Below are 12,715 nucleotides of genomic sequence, written 5' to 3'. Positions count from 1 at the left end.
GGCCACGGCCACCGTCGCTCATTGGCCCCGGCACGGCCTAAGCTTGGTCCCTGCAGCTCCCAGGCCTTTGTTCCTGGCTGACAGCTGGGTCTGCTCCCGTCCTCCTGGCTCCTTGTCTCCACCGGACGGGACCGATCGGGGTCCCGGACTCCTGTTTCTCTACTTTTACTGCCAGCGGACGCTGAGGGATTGCCCTGGCTGCTCAGCCTGTCTCTCCCCACTCCCTCTCTCTGACGGTTCCCATCTTTCCTTTACTCCTCCTTTCTTCGTTCTCTGTACTCAGTTCTTATTCCTTATGTTTTTCTCTCTCTCTTCCCCACAGTTCTTTGTAACCTCTTCCTCTTAACGGTTACTTTTTCCCAGTGTTATCTCCCCACTTCTGCCTAAGCCTGGCAGAAAGAATGGGTTTCTAGGATAAAAAAATCCAGCAGTCTAAGGGTCAGAACTTCCCCATGCCAGGATGGCAGACCTGAGCCCAGAGCAGGGATTTTCCCACTCCCGAGACAGTTCAAAGGCAAACTTTCCCAAGATCCTCCCAGAGACTCAGTTTCAGGTGAAAGCTAAGGCCTGTTTCAAGTTTATAGCTATTCATCTCATCTAGTTCTATCAAACACTATTATTTTCTCTACCACCCTCACTTTCAACCTCTAACAACAGAGGTAGCAGAGGGGCCGCGCTTGCAAGCTTTGGTCTGACAAAGGACCAGTTAACTGGGTGCCAGGTGTTCACAAATCTCAGATCCTTGGGTGCACTGAGGCGAATCCACTAAAATCAGGGTCTCCTGAGTGTCAGCCTTGCCATAAATGGTGTCTGTGTGTGGATAGGGGAAGAGTAAGGTGACTGACCTTTGATGGTAAGTGGAACTGGGGAAGACAGCCCAAAGGAGAGCAGCCCCATTCTGTCACTGCCCTGGAGGGACCTTCAGCCCCTCCAGATATTGATCCCAAATACTCTGATTCTCAGTTCTAGGCTGCCTGGAAGGCAGCACAGGGTGGGGTTTAAGAACACAAGCAGGCTCTGTGTGACCCCGAGTCAATACCTTACCTTCCTTATATCTCTGTTCAGTCATTTATAAAATGGGGTAACAATTTCCACAATGTAAACTCCCTGAGGGAAGGGATTTGTTCTCTTTTGTTCATTGCAGAGCAACTTGTTGGGTCTGCTTTGTTCACAGATGTGTCCTCCCTCAACACCTACAAATGGCCCATCTTAGGCAACCACAATAAATATTTGTTAAACAAATGAATTCCTGGTTCATAGATTTGCTTTGAGAATTAAATAAGAATTACTGATAGATATCACTTGGTAATTCTTTTTTTTTTCTTTAAAGATTTATTTATTTATGTGTACAAGAACTGGGGTACAGGCCAGAGGTGCTGGGGTGGTGAGAGGATTCACCAGGGACAGAGTGGGGAGCAGGACAGGCAGATGGACTGAAATATACTCTTAAGGGGAACCGCGGGCAGGTCAGGAGAGGTCTGCTGCACGTTGTGTGTCACCTCCTTGGCCGGGGATCTAATACTGCTGTTTTTTAACCCCTTGAGCCAATAGGGAGGGCCCAATTCTATGACTTCACCCCCAGAGACTCCTCTACCTTCTCTGAATATCTCCCTTCTTTCCCATCTTCATACATACTTATCCCTCAGTTTGAACAACCTTTCTCTACTTTAACAAAATGGAGACCTAAAATACAACTTGTATTCATACCTTTTCTGATCCTCCGGGTTGGGTGATGACTTTTCTATCAGCTCCATGCTTTCCTGCATCCCCTCCACTGACACAACACAAGGTATATCTTTCTTTAAGTTGCAAGCTACCTAGAGTTAGGAACTGTACTGTATATCTAGCTCCATTATGGGAGAAGTTTCTCAGGAATATTTGATGAATGTGTTAATATGAAGTGAACATCCCAGAAACAATGGATTCTTGGGAGGTAGAGTAAGGGATGAGTTGGGCTCCAGACTTCAGTTGAACTCATCTTTGTGTCTTTAGATGTGGAGTAAAGGTCAGGGACAAAAAGAGCTTCAGGGCAGCTCCTGGTTCTGGTCCAACTGTAACAGGGTGGTCCCTAGGAAAAAGGGAAGTTCCAGGTTCCCTGCCCCACCCAGGGGCAGGAGGGTGGAGCTGAGCAGAGAAAAAGGAGAAGAGTAAAGAAGAGAAGGAAGCCAGATGGAGAACAAGGAGGAGACCTGAGGAAGCCACATGGTGCAGCAAGCCTGTGATGAAGAAACCGGGCTTGTTTCCTGACCCTGGACTGGCTAAGGCAGATGTGGGTGAGATACCTGTAGGGAGGTGACTATGGCAGTGTTTATATTGATGTTGATTTTGCTCTTTTCTTCCCAGACATGTCAGACCATTTCTGACCCTTTTCTATGGGTCCCGGCCAGAAGGTACTTAAGGCTTGTGGCGGGCTTTCAGGCCTTGCTTTGGGTGGACTTTTGCCCACGAGAGGATGGGTAACTTCAGATGTTTGATTTAGAAATTATATTCTTTGTGTTGCGTATTGTATATTCACTGTATTAAAGTCCCTTTTCATTAAAGTTCTATATGTTTTGTCTTGTTGTGGTGGATGGCAGAACCCACTTAGAGCAGGCAGGTTTTTGGGGCTTTAGGGTTGCCCCTCTCCCCCTGTCCTGGAACAGATTGCTGCCCTGTAACACAACCACTGGCTCTTTACATCTTATTGGAAAAGCCATGACCCTGGCTGGGCCTAAGTTTTCTCACCTACAAAGTGGGTAATATTGGTAAGATATCTTTAAGGATCATCTTCAGTACTGACCTACTGTGAGCTCTGTCAGAAGCATTCTAGGTAGAAGATTGGACATGTAATTCTTCTATAATAACTGATTAGGGAAAGGGTGTGGTCATTGTGTTAGTGTATGTGTGAAGGGTGGGACTGGGATGCAACATAAAACAACAGAAACACCCTGTGCAAGGGATACATCAGAGATAAAGTAGGGTGCGTTGAGAGTGGGGGTGGGAGGAAGGAAGGAAGGAATGGGGAGAGGGATGAACAGTGCATTCATGCGCGCGCGTGCATGTGTGTGTGTGTGTGTTCATAAACGCCTTAGGAATGTGGGCTCCAGAAGTCCAAAGGCATAATTAACCCCCTGATTCAGCTATTGGATATGGTAATGCAAAGACTGGGTATGGCTGCCCCTCACACACACCCCCCCCCCCCCCGTGTGATGTCAGTGTGGTTCTCTTCCTTTGTCTAGAGAAGGACTTGTGTTTCTCTTTTCCTAGACACTTTTTGGGCCCTGAGTATCCATTTGCTTTCTTTATTCCTCAGGCTTTCCCTTGCCTGGGCTGAGTCTAGAAACTGGGACTCAAAGTCTGCTCTTATAAAAATTTCCCTGCCGTCCTCACCTGCTCATCCTCTGGCATTCAAGCAGTATCTGTTCTGCTTCTCAAGGAGCTTCCTGTTCTTCACCTATAGGACCACAGATTGGCCATTTGGAACCAGCCCATGGACCAGTTGACCCAAGGGATTGTCAGAATTAGAAATACCTGCGCCTTATCTCTGCATCTTCACCTATGGCATTTTAAACAATTACCTGAATTGCTTGTCTTCAACACTTTTCTAACTTTCTCTTTCAAAGATAAGTCTTTCTTATTCAACATTGAATCCTCAGCACATTATGGGTTGACAACAAGTACTCAGAAAATACTTGAATGAATTCTGTGGAGAGGGGCAAGATGATGTTTTGGAGTGAGAAATGGACTGACAATACAAAAGATCTACTTCTAGTCCTGTTATAGGGCACCTCAATTCAGAGAGAGGCACCCCTGAAGTCCCAAAACCTGCCTGCTCTAAGTGGGTTCTGCCATCCGCCGCAACAAGACAAAACATATAAAGCTCTAATGAAAAGTGACTTTAATACAGTGAATATACAATATGAAACACAAAGAATGTAACTTCTAAATCAAACACCTGAAGTTACCCATCCCCTCGTGGGCAAAAGTCAACCCAAAAGGGATTGGCCCAAAGCAAGGCCTGAAAGCCTGCCACAAGACTAAAGCACCTTCTGGCCGGGACCCATGGAAAAGGGTCAGAAATGGCCAGACAAATCTGAGAGGAAAAGAGCAAAATCAAAATCAATATAAACACTGCCATAGTCACCTCCCTACAGGTATCTCACCCACATCTGCCTTAACCAGTCCAGGGTCAGGAAACAAGCCCGGTTTCTTCATCACATGTTTGCTGCTCCATGTGGCTTCCTTAGGTCTCCTTCTCCATCTGCCTTCTCCATCTCTCTTCTTCTCTCTCCTTTTTCTCTGCTCAGTTCCACCCTCCTTCTGGGTGGGGCAGGGAACCTGGAACTTCCCCTCTCCTAGGGACCACCCAGTTACAATACTTCACCCAGCTTGTGGTCTTATCATCTTTCCAAGACTTAGTTTTCTCCCTGGTAAAATGGACCTCGTGACATTTGCCCTATGTATCTTGTCGCAATAACGCAAACATAAGCTGAATTAATGAAGTTGAAGGTAGAAAGAAAAGTAAAAATGTTAAATAAATGTTCGATATTATTTAAAATCAAAAACCTAAGAACTTGTGTTGGAAGATAACTATATTTAACTGAGGCTGAATAATCTCCAAAAATAGATGGAAAAATATAATGTTACAGTACCGAATAAGCTTTAAAGAATCAACAGACTCCCTGTATTCCATCTGTCTCCCCGCTATTCCAGGAAGTCTGGGAAGGCTGGTTACCCTGAAGGTGATCCCAGTGTGCCACTAGGGTCCTGTCTCTCCCTGGGATACAAAACAGTTTACCTTGGAGTTGCAGGTCTTTTAACCAGAAGCTACATTCCTTACCTATGTGCCCCTGGGCCCTGGGGAACACCTTATCTCTGGGCTTCAGTAAACTCTCCTCTGCATTTAAAGAGAAATCTTTCCTTCTATTTCTCTGAGTGTTATGAAGACAAATGAAATAGAATTCAAGTAGTCTTTCTCTTTTTCTAGAAAGTACTATATGACTGCAGGGAGTTATATATCACTAGCAGCAGAAGCAGCAATATCAGCACTTCATTCTGAGTAGGTAACTATAACAAACCATTCAGGTTTAGGGTAGCAGACAAGTTGCAGAGGGAACAGACACTCTCAAGTGTCCTGGGGGGAATTTACTGACATCAGAATTCCTATCCAGTGACGACTCATCCCACAACATGCTCGAGTTACCTCAGGAAATATGTTCACTTCTCTTAAAGGAAAACTAAGTCAATATAAATAAATTAAGACCCTGAGGCTGGGACCCCAGGATTTTAAGGCACATCTCATACCTGTCTCAGAAACTGTACCTGCTGCATTATGTGACTGCACTTTGGTTTGGGCAGTTAGACCACAGACGGGCAGCCTTCCCCTGAGAAAGAATAGTGAAGCTGTCACCTGGCTAATGCAAAACCAGGGCTCAAGTGGTACTAATTAGTTCCCAGTGTGAATAGAGTTTGTTTTGCAGCCAACTGAGAAGGCTCATGTGATAACCCTTGCAAACTCTTCAATGTAAACTCAGGAATGAACTACATTGCAGAAAACTGAGAAAGAAGTATTCTGATTTGACTCCCCCTGCTCCACATTCCATTTTCAATTAGGGTACAGGACTATTTCCAATCTAATATTCAAACTCTCAAAGGTACATGCCCTATCTATTATTACCTGTTCTGGACTCTGTCTCTTCCTTGGTTTTGGCCAGTTAGTTTAAAACTGAGTCAGGAAGAGGTTTCCACTTAAATGTAACACAAGTCTGAATGACACTGGCTTCAACAATAGGAAAGAAATCTCATGAATCAAAGTGCAGAGTTTGTTCTCAGGTCAGTTCATCCCACGCCTGCATGATGCATGAAGCCACCTGGGAGCGCCTTTCTCAGGACAGGGACTTCATGGCTTCAGGTGGATCGATCAGCCTAGTTGCCACACCCAGAACCATCAATGTGCTAAGGAATAAAGAACCTTTGTTCCTGCATCTGTTGTCCTGGAGCAAGAAAACTTTCCTGGAAAGTTGACATGGGCAGACTTGACTACATCACCCAACATTATCAAAAAACTCAATGGGATTACTGTGACTGGCTTTGACCAATTGGCTGTGGGTGGAATAAATATTGGCTCATACCTGTGTCATTTTTGTCAAGAGGGAAGAATGGAGAGGAAAGTCACTGGTTGCCTATTACATTGTGTCCCATGTCTTTGCTGGCCATTTCATCTATGATATCTTATTTCATAATCACAAAAGCTTGATGTCTAATTTAGATGTGGAAAGTGCAGCACTGTGTGGTTAAATAATTTGCCCAAGTCTCACCACTAGTATGTAGAAGAAGACTGGAATGTAGGTCCAACCAAAATAATCATTCTTCGTATATTTCAATAACTGTATGTTCTCAGCTCTATCTACCGCTAAAGACCCCCAGCACCACAAGAAAACACGAGATTAGACAGCTACTTGCCTTTATCATCACTGTAAACTTTGCTCAACTCTCAATTATCTCTGCAATATGCCTCACTCATACCTCTTTCCCAACATATCTGTCTCTTCCCTTCTGCATTGCTTCCACCAACATGGTCTTGCCTTCCTTTAAGCCAGAATGGAGTGTCTTTCAAGGCCCAAGTCCTGACCCAGACTTCCTGCACCCCTGCTCTTACTCACTGACATGCCATTGCCTAGCACTGTGCTTCCGCCCCACATTGTGTTCTTGAAGGTTATGTTCTGTTGTTTCAGGTGAATGAATCTTGTCTTCATACTAGATTTTAAGTGCTCAGTTCAATGCTTAGTACATGAAAGACACTCAGCAAACATTTAAGGGATAAATGAGGGCAATGACCACTTCTTACTTTTCTGTAGTCTTAATAGCACTCGGTCTGCTACTCAGTACATGGGTGGTGACTAATGGACTAATTGACTTGGGGCTAATTTCTCCCCAGGGCTAGAGTCAGCATGAAGACAAAGAAGTTGGCATGACCTTTGTGGATCTGAAAGAGACCTTTGGCAAAGGCACTCTGTCAGGCTGCATTTGCTATCAGTCCTAAATTCATTTTAGAAAAAGAGCATCTGAGGCCATGACTCTGGGAAATCATTTAGTTCCCCTATGGGGCATATTGGCATGCTCATTTCCTCCCCCCAGGCGGGGAGAAAGAAAATAGTGGAGGCTTTGAGACCCCTTGTGCTGAAATTTAATTTACACATTTACTCGGTTATTTCTCAGGAAGCTGCTCCAGGAGTCCTAGACACAAAAGCTGGTACAGTCCCTGAAGAGCTGGCAGATCAGAGACTGACATCCCCCTGGGAAATCTGCCTGGTTTACTAATTGAAGCCTCCAGGTCACTCACCTCTCAACTACCATCTTCACTCTTATCTTCTGGGATTAACCTCACTCCTCTTCTTTGTATATCCTGTGATCTAAGCATTGAATGCATATTTTGCTTTCAGAGGGATGATTGCCCCTTTGAGAAAGACTCCATCTCCTCATTTGCAAGATGGAAGAAGAGGGACAGGGAATGCAGAGGTGTGGCACAAAATAATCTCCTAGTCCACTTCCAGGCTTTTCTGACTCTGCTTGAGGTTGCTCCATGTGGCAAAGAAAGGGTGTTGCACCAGCCTGGGAACATATTCCACCAGAATAGGTTTTTGGAAAACTTTGACAAAGTTCACCTCTGGCACAATGAAGACAAAATGATGGAGGCTTCCTCACACCAGCTGCCTCCTTACAGTCTCGGTGAGGGTTGACACCGTTAATACATGCCAAGTGCTTAGCAAAGAGCTATCACAGGAAACTCTATAGAGGTTTTGTTTGTCCCTTTTCCCTCATCAGAAACCCAGGATTTTTTCTAAATATTTCTTCTAGTTAGAAATGGCCACACTGTTCCATCTGATGCCCAGCCAGCACAGGGTAATGGAAAGAACAGTATTTTGAGCTTGTAGCCTGCAGCTGGAGACCTGGGTTTCAATTTAACTTTGTACTCAGTTACTGTGGGGACTTGGTCAAGTCGCTTATCCTCATCACCTCAGTTTCTGGCACTCTTGTGTGATAATAGTGGTATAATTTCACAGGAAAAAAACTAGAGCACACTAAAATAACACTACAGTACTCAGGGATTCTGTGATTCCTATACAACAGAGCACACACAGCTTCCTCTAGCTTCCATCTGAGCTCCACCAGCCACCCCCACCCCACTCCCAAGGGCTTTGACTTTTATCAGACAAGATAATCAGCCTACAAGAATGAGGCCAGAGTGAACTCTCAGGCCTTGGCAGTGGACAGAGGAGACACAGGGGAGGATTATAGGACTTCTTGGTCCTTGAGACCCCCAAAGGTTGGGCTGCAAGAAGAGCTGGAATGCCAAGTGCAGAGGAGCTAGCTGGAAGTTAGGGAGACTGCCAGGGGAACTGGTCCAAAATGGCAGCTTGAGAGGAAGTAGTCGGCTGCCTGTTCTGGAACCTCTCAGAACAGTGTTTAGAATGTTCTCTCTCATTAATCCTATTTAAAGCCCAGCCGCAGAGAGAGGAGGCGGGGAGTCCTGTTTCAACTTGCAGCAGTGAGGTTCCCAGTGGCAGCCTGCAGGCTGAGCCCAGCACAGGGAGGGGGAAGGGGCTTTCTGGAGCCACTCTGCTGGCTCTCAAGGACTCTTAGGAAAGTTTCTCCGACTTTTCCTCCCCTCAAACAGGCATTTTACTGGCCTGCCCTGGTCCCAATCGTTGTTGAAGAAGAAGCTGTTTGCTAGCAAGGCAGGAGGTGTGGACTGGCAGGCTGGCTGGCTGAGTGCTCTGGTAATGAAAGGGTGTGGGAGAAGAGTGAGAAATTCTCCATTAAGTGCAGGTGGGGGAGAGAGACAGAAAGAGGGGCTCTTGTGCAAGAATATTTTCTGGGAAAGTCCCTCTCCTTCTTGGCATGTGGAGGTCTTTTGCTAGTTTGAAAGCAAAGAACAAACATTCCTTGCTTTTCTCTTTAGGGTTATCATCAGAGATCAGGTCTTGAGAAGAGGGGCCTCCTTCACCTGAAGAGGAAAGGTCAGCATTAACTGTCTGTTTAGTAAAGGGTCAGCCTTTGGCAAAGGGATAAGAGTGGACAGTGTTAACCTCTGGAGTGTTATCTTTAGGAGAATAAAAAAGATAAGTTTTTAAAATACATCTTTGTAAATGAGAGTCAATGTTTGAGATTCATCTACATGGAAGACAAAATCTCATGTTGTCTGAAGACTGAAGTTCATGGAGAGCTTTGACATTTACTAAGTACATAACCTTGGGTGTCATTAAACCTCAGCTGATTTCTCTGTAAGTAGAGAGAGACATCTCCCCCCTCTGTGACACATATCTCACTGGGTTATCACTAGACCAAATCAGGTGACTATGTGAAAGGTCTTTTAAATTTCCATGTGTACACAGGCCACATGCCTCCCTTCCCCAGAGGGCTCGTTCCTTCAGGCAGACTTTAAGCTCCTGGTTTCTACTGGTCCCCCCAGATTTTGATAAGCTTTAAAGACCAAACACTGAAATTTCACAACAGAGGCAGCTTACTTCCCTAGTAGGTTTGTTTAGTTCTTTTTTGGGTTGTCTGAGAAGATACCATGATAAAGTTCAGAACATTTTCTAGCAAGACCTGTCATGACCATAAGAGTAATGGTATCTGAAGACTTAGCAGCAAGGGTAATGTGCCAATAAGAAGTCAACTTTATTAGGTCAAGTCCAGTACTGGCAAAGCCAAATGACCTTTGCAAAGACATAACTTGTTTTGTATCTTAGTTTTTCTCTCAGTAAAATGGGATTAATAAAACCCACTTTGAATTTCCTTTTGGCTTGCAGAAGGGTGATGGGATTGTGACAGAAAGTTTGCAAATTTAAGGTGATTTAAATCCCCGGGGTTGTCAGACTGTCCTTAAGAAACACCCATTTGACCACGTCTTGCTATCTTGGAGCACAGCCAATGGTACCCTGTTTGCATTAAGCCCCCACAATGCCAGGCACCATTCTCATTGCCTTGAGAGCAATAAAACAATTGGATAGACTATGCTATTTTAGGGCTTAAAAAAACTGAAAAGAAAAAAAAAATCAATGTGTGCATAAAGGGATAATTTAGCATGATTGTGCTCATGAGAATAGACAAAAGACATTATATATTAACTTCTAGTCAAGTGGAACTTGACATTTATGTAGCAAGTGAAATCACCACAACTAATAAAATGAAGTTAACAACCCTATTAACATCAGGCAGGGAAAAAGAGAGAGGTGCAATCTCTCTCTAAGATGTCTTGGGGGATTTGACAAAAAAACACTTGTTTGGTACTGACAGAATCTTGGCCTGGACATCAGAATATGCATTCCTGCAGGGTTTCCTTTTATTTCTCAGAAGCAGGGACCTACTATATTTGTAGAGCACTTTTTAATTTCAAAGTCAAGAACTATCTCATTTGCCAACTTTTTAATGTAGGAAGGGCAGGTATCATTATTTCCACTTAGTAGAAGACTGAGGCTCAGTAAGACTAAGTCCTATATTTAATAAACATCAGAATAAGACAAAAGTCACTTACTTGACTCTTATTCTTTATCTAAAAGGAAATGCCCAGTCTGTATTTAGAATTTTACTGAATTTGTCAAGGCCAAAGTTCATCCTAACATCTCAACACAAGGATCCTCACTACAACACATAGAGCTGGTTTTACAACTTTGTTTGACTATTTCTATCCATAGAGAATTGAACAACACTACAAGACAAACTATTCTATTTTTGACATCTGTAAATGTTGGAGAGTTTTGGCAAAATAAATCTCTGCCCCAGTAATGTCTACTCATCAGTTAATGGTTCACAACTGCTAAAGCCTTAATAGAGCTTAGAAAGGTAAAATGATGACTCAAGTTTAAGTGAATGTCTTTCAGGAGCTGGGGCTTGAGTCAGGCCTCTGACTACTAACCCGGTCCTCTTATTCTTCTCACACTATACTGATTCTGCCCACTGGAAAAGCTTAATAAGGCTGTTTCGTCCTATACCTGAAAATCTTGCAAATATTTGAAAACCACAACCTAGTCCAGGAGATTCTTTCTTTCCAAGTTTTATGTTTCCATTTTACATCACTGTTACAGCTCTTCCTTGACTTACAATGGAATCACACCACAATAAATCCAACCTAAATTGAAAATACATTTAATACGCCTAACCTACCAAAAATCATAGTTTAGCTTACCATACACTCTCAAGATACTCACATTAGCCTACAGTTGAACAAAATTCTCTACCAAAAAGCTACTTCAAAATTAGATGTTGAATATCTCATGTAATTGATTGAACGAAAGTGAAGAAATTAAGCTGTTGAGTATAAGTGTTCTACTCTCAAGGCTGCATGGTTGACTGGAAGATGCGGCTCCCTCTTGATGTCATATATCCTGAGAGAGAATGGGACCATGTATTGCTATATCAGGAGAAGACCAAATTCAAATTCAAAGTGTGATTTCTACTAAGGGCATGTTGCTTTAGCAACATAAAGAAAAAAGAAAAAAAAATCACAAGTTGAACCATTTAATTTGGGGACAATTTCTTTTTATATGATGTGCTGTTATTATTTAGTCAACAAATATTTCAAGAGAGCCAACCAAGCTTATCATTGTGCTAGGAACAGAGCATAGGACAAGACAGATATGCCCTGGTTTTCATGATGCTTGCAGTCTGCTAGGCATGAGATCACAGATCAAATAAGGGTCAGCAAAGGCGATACTATGGGACTCGAGGTGCTGTCAGAGGTACAGGGGAATCTCAGCAGTGTCCTGGGGAAGCCACCTCATCTGTGCTGGTGTCCACATCCTTGTCACTGTGTGTCCTCATGGTGTTTCCATTGGTCTCTATCACGTAATGCGAATATTTGTTCAAGGTAGAAAGCAGCCATTTCTTTCTCTCACATTCTCTTTTGTTCTCTGTCTCTTTCTTAACATACTAAAATATTGTTAAGGCTGGCCAAGGCTGATTTTTCTTTTTTCCAGAGGCACCACCTTATTGACTTCTATTAGACTGAAGTCTTCTCAAATCTATATTATCTGTGGTCCAGTCAGACTTACTTGTTTTTGTTTGGAAGGTTATCCCAGGTCCTTCAGAAGCATCTGTTGAAAATCTGGGGAAGAACTGATTAATTTTTTTTAACAGTTTATTTTTACATCATTTTGTACATCTTTTTTTTTCCATCTCAATTGTAATTCCCCTGGGTTTTCCATCACCAAGTCACCCATGTGCCATCACCAAAATCCCCTGCACTTCCCTCTCCCCCACCTCCGTTTTTGATCCCATTCCCCACTCCACCTCCACAAAATGTCTCTGGTATATGGCTGTTCATTATTCTTGTTATTTTCTCGCCTGGTCCATTATATTCCTGCAATGAGTGAAATCATCCGGTATTTTTTTTCTTTTCTTTCTGGCTTATCTCACTAAGCATGATCTTTTCCAGCTCCATCCAGTTGCTGTAAAAGACAGGTGTTTCTCTTTTTTGGTTGCTGAGTAATATTCCATTGTATATATGTACCATATCTTTTTTATCATCTACTTTTGGGCGTTTGGGCTGCTTCCATGTATTTCCAATTGTAAATAAAGCAGCAATAAACATGGGGGTGCAGGTATCTTTTTCAATCAGTGTTTTTGTGTCTTTTGGGTAAATACCTAGGAGTGGGATTGCTGGGTCGTAGGGAAGCTCCATGTTAAGCAGTTTGAGGAACCTCCAAACAGTTTTCCATAGTGGTTGTACTAGTTT

The sequence above is a fragment of the Condylura cristata genome, unplaced genomic scaffold (assembly GCF_000260355.1).
Source record: "Condylura cristata isolate star-nosed mole 26May11 unplaced genomic scaffold, ConCri1.0 scaffold00018, whole genome shotgun sequence".
Classification (NCBI taxonomy): Eukaryota; Metazoa; Chordata; class Mammalia; order Eulipotyphla; family Talpidae; genus Condylura; species Condylura cristata.
This window is presented reverse-complemented; position numbering follows the sequence as displayed.